The following is a 15,050-nucleotide window of genomic DNA, read 5'->3' as shown; positions in this document are numbered from 1 at the left end:
GGTCACCCTCCTTTTTAAAGGTGGGACCAAGACTCATGCTGTGCTTTTCATAGGGCTTGCCCGTTATTTGTGCCGGTTAGAGGTGCCCTGAGAGGTCGCCAATCCTGAGTCAGCTTCCTTTCAGGTAGACTTGAAGGGGCACGTCAGACTTGTTTCACGTGTCTCCAGCCTAGACAGATATATCCTTCTATATTCAGGTTTAATGAAAGTACGTGTGAAAAAGGCACATACGGTGCATGGCTATGTGTAGAGCGTGTTGAAAGCGTAAAATGGCTAGGGGACAAAAGGCCTACAGTGCCACTTAACTAAAAGCCTGATTCACATTTCCTGTTCCCCTTCCCCAGCAGCCCCGACAACTCCTAATGAGCTGAGGTGAGTACAAAAGAAATTTGCATATTCCCAGACATACACATGTGAACAGTCCACCTTTTTGTACCTTGAGCAGAGACTTTGAAATGTTGGCCTGTTTTGCCCACCGGCCTGGTTCTCGCCCTCTTTCTTAGAGCCTGAAAATACCTTTCAGGTCCTCACCCTCGCAATGACAGGGTCTTTGATGTGCCGCCACTTACCCTAGAGAGCTATATTGTCACTTACTCTGGTTTCTCTTCAAAACGAAAAAATCTTTCGCCTTTTACTAAAGATTTCCGTGGAGAGGAACATTTAAGAGTTTATTCAATTTTTTTAAGCCTTGCCACAGGTGAGGCTGTTTATCATTTGTTTAAAAGAAAAGCATTACAAGTTGGGGAATATCCAGCAATTGTCTGCTGCTTTTTTGGGGGACATGAGTTTGGTGTTTTATTCCTGAGCTCTCTGCTTGCTCATTTGCATAAACAGAGTGCAGGAGAGGTGCCTCATGGGAAAGAGCTTGTGCAGTGCATGAGATTGCTTTTCTTGACTGACTTGAAACTTCACGATTGCAGGCAGTATATTTTCTTATCTCCCAAAGATCCTGCTGCCAGATCCCAGAGGTCACCCTCCTTTTTAAAGGTGGGACCAAGACTCATGCTGTGCTTTTCATAGGGCTTGCCCGTTATTTGTGTCCGTTTAGAGGTGTCCTGAGAGGTCACCAATCCTGAGTCAGCTTCCTCTCAGGTAGACTTGAAGGGGCACGTCAGACTTGTTTCACGTGTCTCCAGCCTAGACAGATATATCCTTCTATATTCAGGTTTAATGAAAGTACGTGTGAAAAAGGCACATACGGTGCATGGCTATGTGTAGAGCGTGTTGAAAGCGTAAAATGGCTAGGGGACAAAAGGCCTACAGTGCCACTTAACTAAAAGCCTGATTCACATTTCCTGTTCCCCTTCCCCAGCAGCCCCGACAACTCCTAATGAGCTGAGGTGAGTACAAAAGAAATTTGCATATTCCCAGACATACACATGTGAACAGTCCACCTTTTTGTACCTTGAGCAGAGACTTTGAAATGTTGGCCTGTTTTGCCCACCGGCCTGGTTCTCGCCCTCTTTCTTAGAGCCTGAAAATACCTTTCAGGTCCTCACCCTCGCAATGACAGGGTCTTTGATGTGCCGCCACTTACCCTAGAGAGCTATATTGTCACTTACTCTGGTTTCTCTTCAAAACGAAAAAATCTTTCGCCTTTTACTAAAGATTTCCGTGGAGAGGAACATTTAAGAGTTTATTCAATTTTTTTAAGCCTTGCCACAGGTGAGGCTGTTTATCATTTGTTTAAAAGAAAAGCATTACAAGTTGGGGAATATCCAGCAATTGTCTGCTGCTTTTTTGGGGGACATGAGTTTGGTGTTTTATTCCTGAGCTCTCTGCTTGCTCATTTGCATAAACAGAGTGCAGGAGAGGTGCCTCATGGGAAAGAGCTTGTGCAGTGCATGAGATTGCTTTTCTTGACTGACTTGAAACTTCACGATTGCAGGCAGTATATTTTCTTATCTCCCAAAGATCCTGCTGCCAGATCCCAGAGGTCACCCTCCTTTTTAAAGGTGGGACCAAGACTCATGCTGTGCTTTTCATAGGGCTTGCCCGTTATTTGTGTCCGTTTAGAGGTGTCCTGAGAGGTCACCAATCCTGAGTCAGCTTCCTCTCAGGTAGACTTGAAGGGGCACGTCAGACTTGTTTCACGTGTCTCCAGCCTAGACAGATATATCCTTCTATATTCAGGTTTAATGAAAGTACGTGTGAAAAAGGCACATACGGTGCATGGCTATGTGTAGAGCGTGTTGAAAGCGTAAAATGGCTAGGGGACAAAAGGCCTACAGTGCCACTTAACTAAAAGCCTGATTCACATTTCCTGTTCCCCTTCCCCAGCAGCCCCGACAACTCCTAATGAGCTGAGGTGAATACAAAAGAAATTTGCATATTCCCAGACATACACATGTGAACAGTCCACCTTTTTGTACCTTGAGCAGAGACTTTGAAATGTTGGCCTGTTTTGCCCACCGGCCTGGTTCTCGCCCTCTTTCTTAGAGCCTGAAAATACCTTTCAGGTCCTCACCCTCGCAATGACAGGGTCTTTGATGTGCCGCCACTTACCCTAGAGAGCTATATTGTCACTTATTCTGGTTTCTCTTCAAAACGAAAAAATCTTTCGCCTTTTACTAAAGATTTCCGTGGAGAGGAACATTTAAGAGTTTATTCAATTTTTTTAAGCCTTGCCACAGGTGAGGCTGTTTATCATTTGTTTAAAAGAAAAGCATTACAAGTTGGGGAATATCCAGCAATTGTCTGCTGCTTTTTTTGGGGGACATGAGTTTGGTGTTTTATTCCTGAGCTCTCTGCTTGCTCATTTGCATAAACAGAGTGCAGGAGAGGTGCCTCATGGGAAAGAGCTTGTGCAGTGCATGAGATTGCTTTTCTTGACTGACTTGAAACTTCACGATCGCAGGCAGTATATTTTCTTATCTCCCAAAGATCCTGCTGCCAGATCCCAGAGGTCACCCTCCTTTTTAAAGGTGGGACCAAGACTCATGCTGTGCTTTTCATAGGGCTTGCCCGTTATTTGTGCCCGTTAGAGGTGCCCTGAGAGGTCGCCAATCCTGAGTCAGCTTCCTCTCAGGTAGACTTGAAGGGGCACGTCAGACTTGTTTCACGTGTCTACAGCCTAGACAGATATATCCTTCTATATTCAGGTTTAATGAAAGTACGTGTGAAAAAGGCACATACGGTGCATGGCTATGTGTAGAGCACAGTGGTGGCTCTGAGCATATCGATTGGAGGGATGGTGTTGAAAGCGTAAAATGGCTAGGGGACAAAAGGCCTACAGTGCCACTTAACTAAAAGCCTGATTCACATTTCCTGTTCCCCTTCCCCAGCAGCCCCGACAACTCCTAATGAGCTGAGGTGAGTACAAAAGAAATTTGCATATTCCCAGACATACACATGTGAACAGTCCACCTTTTTGTACCTTGAGCAGAGACTTTGAAATGTTGGCCTGTTTTGCCCACCGGCCTGGTTCTCGCCCTCTTTCTTAGAGCCTGAAAATACCTTTCAGGTCCTCACCCTCGCAATGACAGGGTCTTTGATGTGCCGCCACTTACCCTAGAGAGCTATATTGTCACTTACTCTGGTTTCTCTTCAAAACGAAAAAATCTTTCGCCTTTTACTAAAGATTTCCATGGAGAGGAACATTTAAGAGTTTATTCAATTTTTTTAAGCCTTGCCACAGGTGAGGCTGTTTATCATTTGTTTAAAAGAAAAGCATTACAAGTTGGGGAATATCCAGCAATTGTCTGCTGCTTTTTTGGGGGACATGAGTTTGGTGTTTTATTCCTGAGCTCTCTGCTTGCTCATTTGCATAAACAGAGTGCAGGAGAGGTGCCTCATGGGAAAGAGCTTGTGCAGTGCATGAGATTGCTTTTCTTGACTGACTTGAAACTTCACGATTGCAGGCAGTATATTTTCTTATCTCCCAAAGATCCTGCTGCCAGATCCCAGAGGTCACCCTCCTTTTTAAAGGTGGGACCAAGACTCATGCTGTGCTTTTCATAGGGCTTGCCCGTTATTTGTGCCCGTTAGAGGTGCCCTGAGAGGTCGCCAATCCTGAGTCAGCTTCCTCTCAGGTAGACTTGAAGGGGCACGTCAGACTTGTTTCACGTGTCTCCAGCCTAGACAGATATATCCTTCTATATTCAGGTTTAATGAAAGTACGTGTGAAAAAGGCACATACGGTGCATGGCTATGTGTAGAGCGTGTTGAAAGCGTAAAATGGCTAGGGGACAAAAGGCCTACAGTGCCACTTAACTAAAAGCCTGATTCACATTTCCTGTTCCCCTTCCCCAGCAGCCCCGACAACTCCTAATGAGCTGAGGTGAGTACAAAAGAAATTTGCATATTCCCAGACATACACATGTGAACAGTCCACCTTTTTGTACCTTGAGCAGAGACTTTGAAATGTTGGCCTGTTTTGCCCACCGGCCTGGTTCTCGCCCTCTTTCTTAGAGCCTGAAAATACCTTTCAGGTCCTCACCCTCGCAATGACAGGGTCTTTGATGTGCCGCCACTTACCCTAGAGAGCTATATTGTCACTTACTCTGGTTTCTCTTCAAAACGAAAAAATCTTTCGCCTTTTACTAAAGATTTCCGTGGGGAGGAACATTTAAGAGTTTATTCAATTTTTTTAAGCCTTGCCACAGGTGAGGCTGTTTATCATTTGTTTAAAAGAAAAGCATTACAAGTTGGGGAATATCCAGCAATTGTCTGCTGCTTTTTTGGGGGACATGAGTTTGGTGTTTTATTCCTGAGCTCTCTGCTTGCTCATTTGCATAAACAGAGTGCAGGAGAGGTGCCTCATGGGAAAGAGCTTGTGCAGTGCATGAGATTGCTTTTCTTGACTGACTTGAAACTTCACGATCGCAGGCAGTATATTTTCTTATCTCCCAAAGATCCTGCTGCCAGATCCCAGAGGTCACCCTCCTTTTTAAAGGTGGGACCAAGACTCATGCTGTGCTTTTCATAGGGCTTGCCCGTTATTTGTGCCCGTTAGAGGTGCCCTGAGAGGTCGCCAATCCTGAGTCTGCTTCCTCTCAGGTAGACTTGAAGGGGCACGTCAGACTTGTTTCACGTGTCTCCAGCCTAGACAGATATATCCTTCTATATTCAGGTTTAATGAAAGTACGTGTGAAAAAGGCACATACGGTGCATGGCTATGTGTAGAGCACAGTGGTGGCTCTGAGCATATCGATTGGAGGGATGGTGTTGAAAGCGTAAAATGGCTAGGGGACAAAAGGCCTACAGTGCCACTTAACTAAAAGCCTGATTCACATTTCCTGTTCCCCTTCCCCAGCAGCCCCGACAACTCCTAATGAGCTGAGGTGAGTACAAAAGAAATTTGCATATTCCCAGACATACACATGTGAACAGTCCACCTTTTTGTACCTTGAGCAGAGACTTTGAAATGTTGGCCTGTTTTGCCCACCGGCCTGGTTCTCGCCCTCTTTCTTAGAGCCTGAAAATACCTTTCAGGTCCTCACCCTCGCAATGACAGGGTCTTTGATGTGCCGCCACTTACCCTAGAGAGCTATATTGTCACTTACTCTGGTTTCTCTTCAAAACGAAAAAATCTTTCGCCTTTTACTAAAGATTTCCGTGGAGAGGAACATTTAAGAGTTTATTCAATTTTTTTAAGCCTTGCCACAGGTGAGGCTGTTTATCATTTGTTTAAAAGAAAAGCATTACAAGTTGGGGAATATCCAGCAATTGTCTGCTGCTTTTTTGGGGGACATGAGTTTGGTGTTTTATTCCTGAGCTCTCTGCTTGCTCATTTGCATAAACAGAGTGCAGGAGAGGTGCCTCATGGGAAAGAGCTTGTGCAGTGCATGAGATTGCTTTTCTTGACTGACTTGAAGCTTCACGATTGCAGGCAGTATATTTTCTTATCTCCCAAAGATCCTGCTGCCAGATCCCAGAGGTCACCCTCCTTTTTAAAGGTGGGACCAAGACTCATGCTGTGCTTTTCATAGGGCTTGCCCGTTATTTGTGCCCGTTAGAGGTGCCCTGAGAGGTCGCCAATCCTGAGTCAGCTTCCTCTCAGGTAGACTTGAAGGGGCACGTCAGACTTGTTTCACGTGTCTCCAGCCTAGACAGATATATCCTTCTATATTCAGGTTTAATGAAAGTACGTGTGAAAAAGGCACATACGGTGCATGGCTATGTGTAGAGCGTGTTGAAAGCGTAAAATGGCTAGGGGACAAAAGGCCTACAGTGCCACTTAACTAAAAGCCTGATTCACATTTCCTGTTCCCCTTCCCCAGCAGCCCCGACAACTCCTAATGAGCTGAGGTGAGTACAAAAGAAATTTGCATATTCCCAGACATACACATGTGAACAGTCCACCTTTTTGTACCTTGAGCAGAGACTTTGAAATGTTGGCCTGTTTTGCCCACCGGCCTGGTTCTCGCCCTCTTTCTTAGAGCCTGAAAATACCTTTCAGGTCCTCACCCTCGCAATGACAGGGTCTTTGATGTGCCGCCACTTACCCTAGAGAGCTATATTGTCACTTACTCTGGTTTCTCTTCAAAACGAAAAAATCTTTCGCCTTTTACTAAAGATTTCCGTGGAGAGGAACATTTAAGAGTTTATTCAATTTTTTTAAGCCTTGCCACAGGTGAGGCTGTTTATCATTTGTTTAAAAGAAAAGCATTAGAAGTTGGGGAATATCCAGCAATTGTCTGCTGCTTTTTTGGGGGACATGAGTTTGGTGTTTTATTCCTGAGCTCTCTGCTTGCTCATTTGCATAAACAGAGTGCAGGAGAGGTGCCTCATGGGAAAGAGCTTGTGCAGTGCATGAGATTGCTTTTCTTGACTGACTTGAAACTACACGATCGCAGGCAGTATATTTTCTTATCTCCCAAAGATCCTGCTGCCAGATCCCAGAGGTCACCCTCCTTTTTAAAGGTGGGACCAAGACTCATGCTGTGGTTTTCATAGGGCTTGCCCGTTATTTGTGCCCGTTGGAGGTGCCCTGAGAGGTCGCCAATCCTGAGTCCGCTTCCTCTCAGGTAGACTTGAAGGGGCACGTCAGACTTGTTTCACGTGTCTCCAGCCTAGACAGATATATCCTTCTATATTCAGGTTTAATGAAAGTACGTGTGAAAAAGGCACATACGGTGCATGGCTATGTGTAGAGCGTGTTGAAAGCGTAAAATGGCTAGGGGACAAAAGGCCTACAGTGCCACTTAACTAAAAGCCTGATTCACATTTCCTGTTCCCCTTCCCCAGCAGCCCCGACAACTCCTAATGAGCTGAGGTGAATACAAAAGAAATTTGCATATTCCCAGACATACACATGTGAACAGTCCACCTTTTTGTACCTTGAGCAGAGACTTTGAAATGTTGGCCTGTTTTGCCCACCGGCCTGGTTCTCGCCCTCTTTCTTAGAGCCTGAAAATACCTTTCAGGTCCTCACCCTCGCAATGACAGGGTCTTTGATGTGCCGCCACTTACCCTAGAGAGCTATATTGTCACTTATTCTGGTTTCTCTTCAAAACGAAAAAATCTTTCGCCTTTTACTAAAGATTTCCGTGGAGAGGAACATTTAAGAGTTTATTCAATTTTTTTAAGCCTTGCCACAGGTGAGGCTGTTTATCATTTGTTTAAAAGAAAAGCATTACAAGTTGGGGAATATCCAGCAATTGTCTGCTGCTTTTTTTGGGGGACATGAGTTTGGTGTTTTATTCCTGAGCTCTCTGCTTGCTCATTTGCATAAACAGAGTGCAGGAGAGGTGCCTCATGGGAAAGAGCTTGTGCAGTGCATGAGATTGCTTTTCTTGACTGACTTGAAACTTCACGATCGCAGGCAGTATATTTTCTTATCTCCCAAAGATCCTGCTGCCAGATCCCAGAGGTCACCCTCCTTTTTAAAGGTGGGACCAAGACTCATGCTGTGCTTTTCATAGGGCTTGCCCGTTATTTGTGCCCGTTAGAGGTGCCCTGAGAGGTCGCCAATCCTGAGTCAGCTTCCTCTCAGGTAGACTTGAAGGGGCACGTCAGACTTGTTTCACGTGTCTACAGCCTAGACAGATATATCCTTCTATATTCAGGTTTAATGAAAGTACGTGTGAAAAAGGCACATACGGTGCATGGCTATGTGTAGAGCACAGTGGTGGCTCTGAGCATATCGATTGGAGGGATGGTGTTGAAAGCGTAAAATGGCTAGGGGACAAAAGGCCTACAGTGCCACTTAACTAAAAGCCTGATTCACATTTCCTGTTCCCCTTCCCCAGCAGCCCCGACAACTCCTAATGAGCTGAGGTGAGTACAAAAGAAATTTGCATATTCCCAGACATACACATGTGAACAGTCCACCTTTTTGTACCTTGAGCAGAGACTTTGAAATGTTGGCCTGTTTTGCCCACCGGCCTGGTTCTCGCCCTCTTTCTTAGAGCCTGAAAATACCTTTCAGGTCCTCACCCTCGCAATGACAGGGTCTTTGATGTGCCGCCACTTACCCTAGAGAGCTATATTGTCACTTACTCTGGTTTCTCTTCAAAACGAAAAAATCTTTCGCCTTTTACTAAAGATTTCCGTGGAGAGGAACATTTAAGAGTTTATTCAATTTTTTTAAGCCTTGCCACAGGTGAGGCTGTTTATCATTTGTTTAAAAGAAAAGCATTACAAGTTGGGGAATATCCAGCAATTGTCTGCTGCTTTTTTGGGGGACATGAGTTTGGTGTTTTATTCCTGAGCTCTCTGCTTGCTCATTTGCATAAACAGAGTGCAGGAGAGGTGCCTCATGGGAAAGAGCTTGTGCAGTGCATGAGATTGCTTTTCTTGACTGACTTGAAACTTCACGATCGCAGGCAGTATATTTTCTTATCTCCCAAAGATCCTGCTGCCAGATCCCAGAGGTCACCCTCCTTTTTAAAGGTGGGACCAAGACTCATGCTGTGCTTTTCATAGGGCTTGCCCGTTATTTGTGCCCGTTAGAGGTGCCCTGAGAGGTCGCCAATCCTGAGTCAGCTTCCTCTCAGGTAGACTTGAAGGGGCACGTCAGACTTGTTTCACGTGTCTACAGCCTAGACAGATATATCCTTCTATATTCAGGTTTAATGAAAGTACGTGTGAAAAAGGCACATACGGTGCATGGCTATGTGTAGAGCACAGTGGTGGCTCTGAGCATATCGATTGGAGGGATGGTGTTGAAAGCGTAAAATGGCTAGGGGACAAAAGGCCTACAGTGCCACTTAACTAAAAGCCTGATTCACATTTCCTGTTCCCCTTCCCCAGCAGCCCCGACAACTCCTAATGAGCTGAGGTGAGTACAAAAGAAATTTGCATATTCCCAGACATACACATGTGAACAGTCCACCTTTTTGTACCTTGAGCAGAGACTTTGAAATGTTGGCCTGTTTTGCCCACCGGCCTGGTTCTCGCCCTCTTTCTTAGAGCCTGAAAATACCTTTCAGGTCCTCACCCTCGCAATGACAGGGTCTTTGATGTGCCGCCACTTACCCTAGAGAGCTATATTGTCACTTACTCTGGTTTCTCTTCAAAACGAAAAAATCTTTCGCCTTTTACTAAAGATTTCCATGGAGAGGAACATTTAAGAGTTTATTCAATTTTTTTAAGCCTTGCCACAGGTGAGGCTGTTTATCATTTGTTTAAAAGAAAAGCATTACAAGTTGGGGAATATCCAGCAATTGTCTGCTGCTTTTTTGGGGGACATGAGTTTGGTGTTTTATTCCTGAGCTCTCTGCTTGCTCATTTGCATAAACAGAGTGCAGGAGAGGTGCCTCATGGGAAAGAGCTTGTGCAGTGCATGAGATTGCTTTTCTTGACTGACTTGAAACTTCACGATCGCAGGCAGTATATTTTCTTATCTCCCAAAGATCCTGCTGCCAGATCCCAGAGGTCACCCTCCTTTTTAAAGGTGGGACCAAGACTCATGCTGTGCTTTTCATAGGGCTTGCCCGTTATTTGTGCCCGTTAGAGGTGCCCTGAGAGGTCGCCAATCCTGAGTCAGCTTCCTCTCAGGTAGACTTGAAGGGGCACGTCAGACTTGTTTCACGTGTCTCCAGCCTAGACAGATATATCCTTCTATATTCAGGTTTAATGAAAGTACGTGTGAAAAAGGCACATACGGTGCATGGCTATGTGTAGAGCGTGTTGAAAGCGTAAAATGGCTAGGGGACAAAAGGCCTACAGTGCCACTTAACTAAAAGCCTGATTCACATTTCCTGTTCCCCTTCCCCAGCAGCCCCGACAACTCCTAATGAGCTGAGGTGAGTACAAAAGAAATTTGCATATTCCCAGACATACACATGTGAACAGTCCACCTTTTTGTTCCTTGAGCAGAGACTTTGAAATGTTGGCCTGTTTTGCCCACCGGCCTGGTTCTCGCCCTCTTTCTTAGAGCCTGAAAATACCTTTCAGGTCCTCACCCTCGCAATGACAGGGTCTTTGATGTGCCGCCACTTACCCTAGAGAGCTATATTGTCACTTACTCTGGTTTCTCTTCAAAACGAAAAAATCTTTCGCCTTTTACTAAAGATTTCCGTGGAGAGGAACATTTAAGAGTTTATTCAATTTTTTTAAGCCTTGCCACAGGTGAGGCTGTTTATCATTTGTTTAAAAGAAAAGCATTACAAGTTGGGGAATATCCAGCAATTGTCTGCTGCTTTTTTGGGGGACATGAGTTTGGTGTTTTATTCCTGAGCTCTCTGCTTGCTCATTTGCATAAACAGAGTGCAGGAGAGGTGCCTCATGGGAAAGAGCTTGTGCAGTGCATGAGATTGCTTTTCTTGACTGACTTGAAACTTCACGATCGCAGGCAGTATATTTTCTTATCTCCCAAAGATCCTGCTGCCAGATCCCAGAGGTCACCCTCCTTTTTAAAGGTGGGACCAAGACTCATGCTGTGCTTTTCATAGGGCTTGCCCGTTATTTGTGCCCGTTAGAGGTGCCCTGAGAGGTCGCCAATCCTGAGTCAGCTTCCTCTCAGGTAGACTTGAAGGGGCACGTCAGACTTGTTTCACGTGTCTCCAGCCTAGACAGATATATCCTTCTATATTCAGGTTTAATAAAAGTACGTGTGAAAAAGGCACATACGGTGCATGGCTATGTGTAGAGCGTGTTGAAAGCGTAAAATGGCTAGGGGACAAAAGGCCTACAGTGCCACTTAACTAAAAGCCTGATTCACATTTCCTGTTCCCCTTCCCCAGCAGCCCCGACAACTCCTAATGAGCTGAGGTGAGTACAAAAGAAATTTGCATATTCCCAGACATACACATGTGAACAGTCCACCTTTTTGTACCTTGAGCAGAGACTTTGAAATGTTGGCCTGTTTTGCCGACCGGCCTGGTTCTCGCCCTCTTTCTTAGAGCCTGAAAATACCTTTCAGGTCCTCACCCTCGCAATGACAGGGTCTTTGATGTGCCGCCACTTACCCTAGAGAGCTATATTGTCACTTACTCTGGTTTCTCTTCAAAACGAAAAAATCTTTCGCCTTTTACTAAAGATTTCCGTGGAGAGGAACATTTAAGAGTTTATTCAATTTTTTTAATCCTTGCCACAGGTGAGGCTGTTTATCATTTGTTTAAAAGAAATGCATTAGAAGTTGGGGAATATCCAGCAATTGTCTGCTGCTTTTTTGGGGGACATGAGTTTGGTGTTTTATTCCTGAGCTCTCTGCTTGCTCATTTGCATAAACAGAGTGCAGGAGAGGTGCCTCATGGGAAAGAGCTTGTGCAGTGCATGAGATTGCTTTTCTTGACTGACTTGAAACTACACGATCGCAGGCAGTATATTTTCTTATCTCCCAAAGATCCTGCTGCCAGATCCCAGAGGTCACCCTCCTTTTTAAAGGTGGGACCAAGACTCATGCTGTGCTTTTCATAGGGCTTGCCCGTTATTTGTGCCGGTTAGAGGTGCCCTGAGAGGTCGCCAATCCTGAGTCAGCTTCCTTTCAGGTAGACTTGAAGGGGCACGTCAGACTTGTTTCACGTGTCTCCAGCCTAGACAGATATATCCTTCTATATTCAGGTTTAATGAAAGTACGTGTGAAAAAGGCACATACGGTGCATGGCTATGTGTAGAGCGTGTTGAAAGCGTAAAATGGCTAGGGGACAAAAGGCCTACAGTGCCACTTAACTAAAAGCCTGATTCACATTTCCTGTTCCCCTTCCCCAGCAGCCCCGACAACTCCTAATGAGCTGAGGTGAGTACAAAAGAAATTTGCATATTCCCAGACATACACATGTGAACAGTCCACCTTTTTGTACCTTGAGCAGAGACTTTGAAATGTTGGCCTGTTTTGCCCACCGGCCTGGTTCTCGCCCTCTTTCTTAGAGCCTGAAAATACCTTTCAGGTCCTCACCCTCGCAATGACAGGGTCTTTGATGTGCCGCCACTTACCCTAGAGAGCTATATTGTCACTTACTCTGGTTTCTCTTCAAAACGAAAAAATCTTTCGCCTTTTACTAAAGATTTCCATGGAGAGGAACATTTAAGAGTTTATTCAATTTTTTTAAGCCTTGCCACAGGTGAGGCTGTTTATCATTTGTTTAAAAGAAAAGCATTACAAGTTGGGGAATATCCAGCAATTGTCTGCTGCTTTTTTGGGGGACATGAGTTTGGTGTTTTATTCCTGAGCTCTCTGCTTGCTCATTTGCATAAACAGAGTGCAGGAGAGGTGCCTCATGGGAAAGAGCTTGTGCAGTGCATGAGATTGCTTTTCTTGACTGACTTGAAACTTCACGATCGCAGGCAGTATATTTTCTTATCTCCCAAAGATCCTGCTGCCAGATCCCAGAGGTCACCCTCCTTTTTAAAGGTGGGACCAAGACTCATGCTGTGCTTTTCATAGGGCTTGCCCGTTATTTGTGCCCGTTAGAGGTGCCCTGAGAGGTCGCCAATCCTGAGTCAGCTTCCTCTCAGGTAGACTTGAAGGGGCACGTCAGACTTGTTTCACGTGTCTCCAGCCTAGACAGATATATCCTTCTATATTCAGGTTTAATAAAAGTACGTGTGAAAAAGGCACATACGGTGCATGGCTATGTGTAGAGCGTGTTGAAAGCGTAAAATGGCTAGGGGACAAAAGGCCTACAGTGCCACTTAACTAAAAGCCTGATTCACATTTCCTGTTCCCCTTCCCCAGCAGCCCCGACAACTCCTAATGAGCTGAGGTGAGTACAAAAGAAATTTGCATATTCCCAGACATACACATGTGAACAGTCCACCTTTTTGTACCTTGAGCAGAGACTTTGAAATGTTGGCCTGTTTTGCCGACCGGCCTGGTTCTCGCCCTCTTTCTTAGAGCCTGAAAATACCTTTCAGGTCCTCACCCTCGCAATGACAGGGTCTTTGATGTGCCGCCACTTACCCTAGAGAGCTATATTGTCACTTACTCTGGTTTCTCTTCAAAACGAAAAAATCTTTCGCCTTTTACTAAAGATTTCCGTGGAGAGGAACATTTAAGAGTTTATTCAATTTTTTTAATCCTTGCCACAGGTGAGGCTGTTTATCATTTGTTTAAAAGAAATGCATTAGAAGTTGGGGAATATCCAGCAATTGTCTGCTGCTTTTTTGGGGGACATGAGTTTGGTGTTTTATTCCTGAGCTCTCTGCTTGCTCATTTGCATAAACAGAGTGCAGGAGAGGTGCCTCATGGGAAAGAGCTTGTGCAGTGCATGAGATTGCTTTTCTTGACTGACTTGAAACTACACGATCGCAGGCAGTATATTTTCTTATCTCCCAAAGATCCTGCTGCCAGATCCCAGAGGTCACCCTCCTTTTTAAAGGTGGGACCAAGACTCATGCTGTGCTTTTCATAGGGCTTGCCCGTTATTTGTGCCGGTTAGAGGTGCCCTGAGAGGTCGCCAATCCTGAGTCAGCTTCCTTTCAGGTAGACTTGAAGGGGCACGTCAGACTTGTTTCACGTGTCTCCAGCCTAGACAGATATATCCTTCTATATTCAGGTTTAATGAAAGTACGTGTGAAAAAGGCACATACGGTGCATGGCTATGTGTAGAGCGTGTTGAAAGCGTAAAATGGCTAGGGGACAAAAGGCCTACAGTGCCACTTAACTAAAAGCCTGATTCACATTTCCTGTTCCCCTTCCCCAGCAGCCCCGACAACTCCTAATGAGCTGAGGTGAGTACAAAAGAAATTTGCATATTCCCAGACATACACATGTGAACAGTCCACCTTTTTGTACCTTGAGCAGAGACTTTGAAATGTTGGCCTGTTTTGCCCACCGGCCTGGTTCTCGCCCTCTTTCTTAGAGCCTGAAAATACCTTTCAGGTCCTCACCCTCGCAATGACAGGGTCTTTGATGTGCCGCCACTTACCCTAGAGAGCTATATTGTCACTTACTCTGGTTTCTCTTCAAAACGAAAAAATCTTTCGCCTTTTACTAAAGATTTCCATGGAGAGGAACATTTAAGAGTTTATTCAATTTTTTTAAGCCTTGCCACAGGTGAGGCTGTTTATCATTTGTTTAAAAGAAAAGCATTACAAGTTGGGGAATATCCAGCAATTGTCTGCTGCTTTTTTGGGGGACATGAGTTTGGTGTTTTATTCCTGAGCTCTCTGCTTGCTCATTTGCATAAACAGAGTGCAGGAGAGGTGCCTCATGGGAAAGAGCTTGTGCAGTGCATGAGATTGCTTTTCTTGACTGACTTGAAACTTCACGATCGCAGGCAGTATATTTTCTTATCTCCCAAAGATCCTGCTGCCAGATCCCAGAGGTCACCCTCCTTTTTAAAGGTGGGACCAAGACTCATGCTGTGCTTTTCATAGGGCTTGCCCGTTATTTGTGCCCGTTAGAGGTGCCCTGAGAGGTCGCCAATCCTGAGTCAGCTTCCTCTCAGGTAGACTTGAAGGGGCACGTCAGACTTGTTTCACGTGTCTCCAGCCTAGACAGATATATCCTTCTATATTCAGGTTTAATGAAAGTACGTGTGAAAAAGGCACATACGGTGCATGGCTATGTGTAGAGCGTGTTGAAAGCGTAAAATGGCTAGGGGACAAAAGGCCTACAGTGCCACTTAACTAAAAGCCTGATTCACATTTCCTGTTCCCCTTCCCCAGCAGCCCCGACAACTCCTAATGAGCTGAGGTGAGTACAAAAGAAATTTGCATAT

At 45.2% G+C, this 15,050-nt stretch overlaps 15 non-coding genes across 15 annotated transcripts; all 15 read left to right on the top strand.

The window, feature by feature from the left end:
• The first annotated feature begins 590 nt into the window (after positions 1–590).
• On the top strand, positions 591–705 carry LOC146774008 (U5 spliceosomal RNA). Its single transcript, XR_014972581.1, has one exon. It is a non-coding gene; the product is annotated as a U5 spliceosomal RNA (small nuclear RNA).
• Positions 706–1,558: 853 nt separating this feature from the next.
• LOC146774007 (U5 spliceosomal RNA) lies at positions 1,559–1,673 on the top strand. The gene has a single exon (XR_014972580.1). It is a non-coding gene; the product is annotated as a U5 spliceosomal RNA (small nuclear RNA).
• Positions 1,674–2,526: 853 nt separating this feature from the next.
• On the top strand, positions 2,527–2,641 carry LOC146774006 (U5 spliceosomal RNA). The gene has a single exon (XR_014973821.1). It is a non-coding gene; the product is annotated as a U5 spliceosomal RNA (small nuclear RNA).
• An 889-nt stretch (positions 2,642–3,530) lies between these two features.
• Positions 3,531–3,645, top strand: LOC146774005 (U5 spliceosomal RNA). Its single transcript, XR_014974145.1, has one exon. It is a non-coding gene; the product is annotated as a U5 spliceosomal RNA (small nuclear RNA).
• An 852-nt stretch (positions 3,646–4,497) lies between these two features.
• Positions 4,498–4,612, top strand: LOC146774004 (U5 spliceosomal RNA). Its single transcript, XR_014973768.1, has one exon. It is a non-coding gene; the product is annotated as a U5 spliceosomal RNA (small nuclear RNA).
• Positions 4,613–5,500: 888 nt separating this feature from the next.
• Positions 5,501–5,615, top strand: LOC146774003 (U5 spliceosomal RNA). The gene has a single exon (XR_014972579.1). It is a non-coding gene; the product is annotated as a U5 spliceosomal RNA (small nuclear RNA).
• An 852-nt stretch (positions 5,616–6,467) lies between these two features.
• LOC146774002 (U5 spliceosomal RNA) lies at positions 6,468–6,582 on the top strand. Its single transcript, XR_014972578.1, has one exon. It is a non-coding gene; the product is annotated as a U5 spliceosomal RNA (small nuclear RNA).
• An 852-nt stretch (positions 6,583–7,434) lies between these two features.
• Positions 7,435–7,549, top strand: LOC146774001 (U5 spliceosomal RNA). Its single transcript, XR_014973820.1, has one exon. It is a non-coding gene; the product is annotated as a U5 spliceosomal RNA (small nuclear RNA).
• An 889-nt stretch (positions 7,550–8,438) lies between these two features.
• LOC146774000 (U5 spliceosomal RNA) lies at positions 8,439–8,553 on the top strand. The gene has a single exon (XR_014972577.1). It is a non-coding gene; the product is annotated as a U5 spliceosomal RNA (small nuclear RNA).
• Positions 8,554–9,441: 888 nt separating this feature from the next.
• On the top strand, positions 9,442–9,556 carry LOC146773999 (U5 spliceosomal RNA). The gene has a single exon (XR_014974144.1). It is a non-coding gene; the product is annotated as a U5 spliceosomal RNA (small nuclear RNA).
• An 852-nt stretch (positions 9,557–10,408) lies between these two features.
• LOC146773998 (U5 spliceosomal RNA) lies at positions 10,409–10,523 on the top strand. The gene has a single exon (XR_014972575.1). It is a non-coding gene; the product is annotated as a U5 spliceosomal RNA (small nuclear RNA).
• An 852-nt stretch (positions 10,524–11,375) lies between these two features.
• On the top strand, positions 11,376–11,490 carry LOC146773997 (U5 spliceosomal RNA). Its single transcript, XR_014974000.1, has one exon. It is a non-coding gene; the product is annotated as a U5 spliceosomal RNA (small nuclear RNA).
• An 852-nt stretch (positions 11,491–12,342) lies between these two features.
• On the top strand, positions 12,343–12,457 carry LOC146773996 (U5 spliceosomal RNA). The gene has a single exon (XR_014974143.1). It is a non-coding gene; the product is annotated as a U5 spliceosomal RNA (small nuclear RNA).
• An 852-nt stretch (positions 12,458–13,309) lies between these two features.
• On the top strand, positions 13,310–13,424 carry LOC146773995 (U5 spliceosomal RNA). Its single transcript, XR_014973999.1, has one exon. It is a non-coding gene; the product is annotated as a U5 spliceosomal RNA (small nuclear RNA).
• Positions 13,425–14,276: 852 nt separating this feature from the next.
• On the top strand, positions 14,277–14,391 carry LOC146773994 (U5 spliceosomal RNA). Its single transcript, XR_014974142.1, has one exon. It is a non-coding gene; the product is annotated as a U5 spliceosomal RNA (small nuclear RNA).
• Positions 14,392–15,050: the final 659 nt, after the last annotated feature.

Source organism: Triturus cristatus, chromosome 12 (assembly GCF_964204655.1).
Source record: "Triturus cristatus chromosome 12, aTriCri1.1, whole genome shotgun sequence".
Lineage (NCBI taxonomy): Eukaryota > Metazoa > Chordata > Amphibia > Caudata > Salamandridae > Triturus > Triturus cristatus.
The sequence above is the reverse complement of the archived record's forward strand: the minus strand, read 5'-3'. Positions and strand labels throughout refer to the sequence as shown.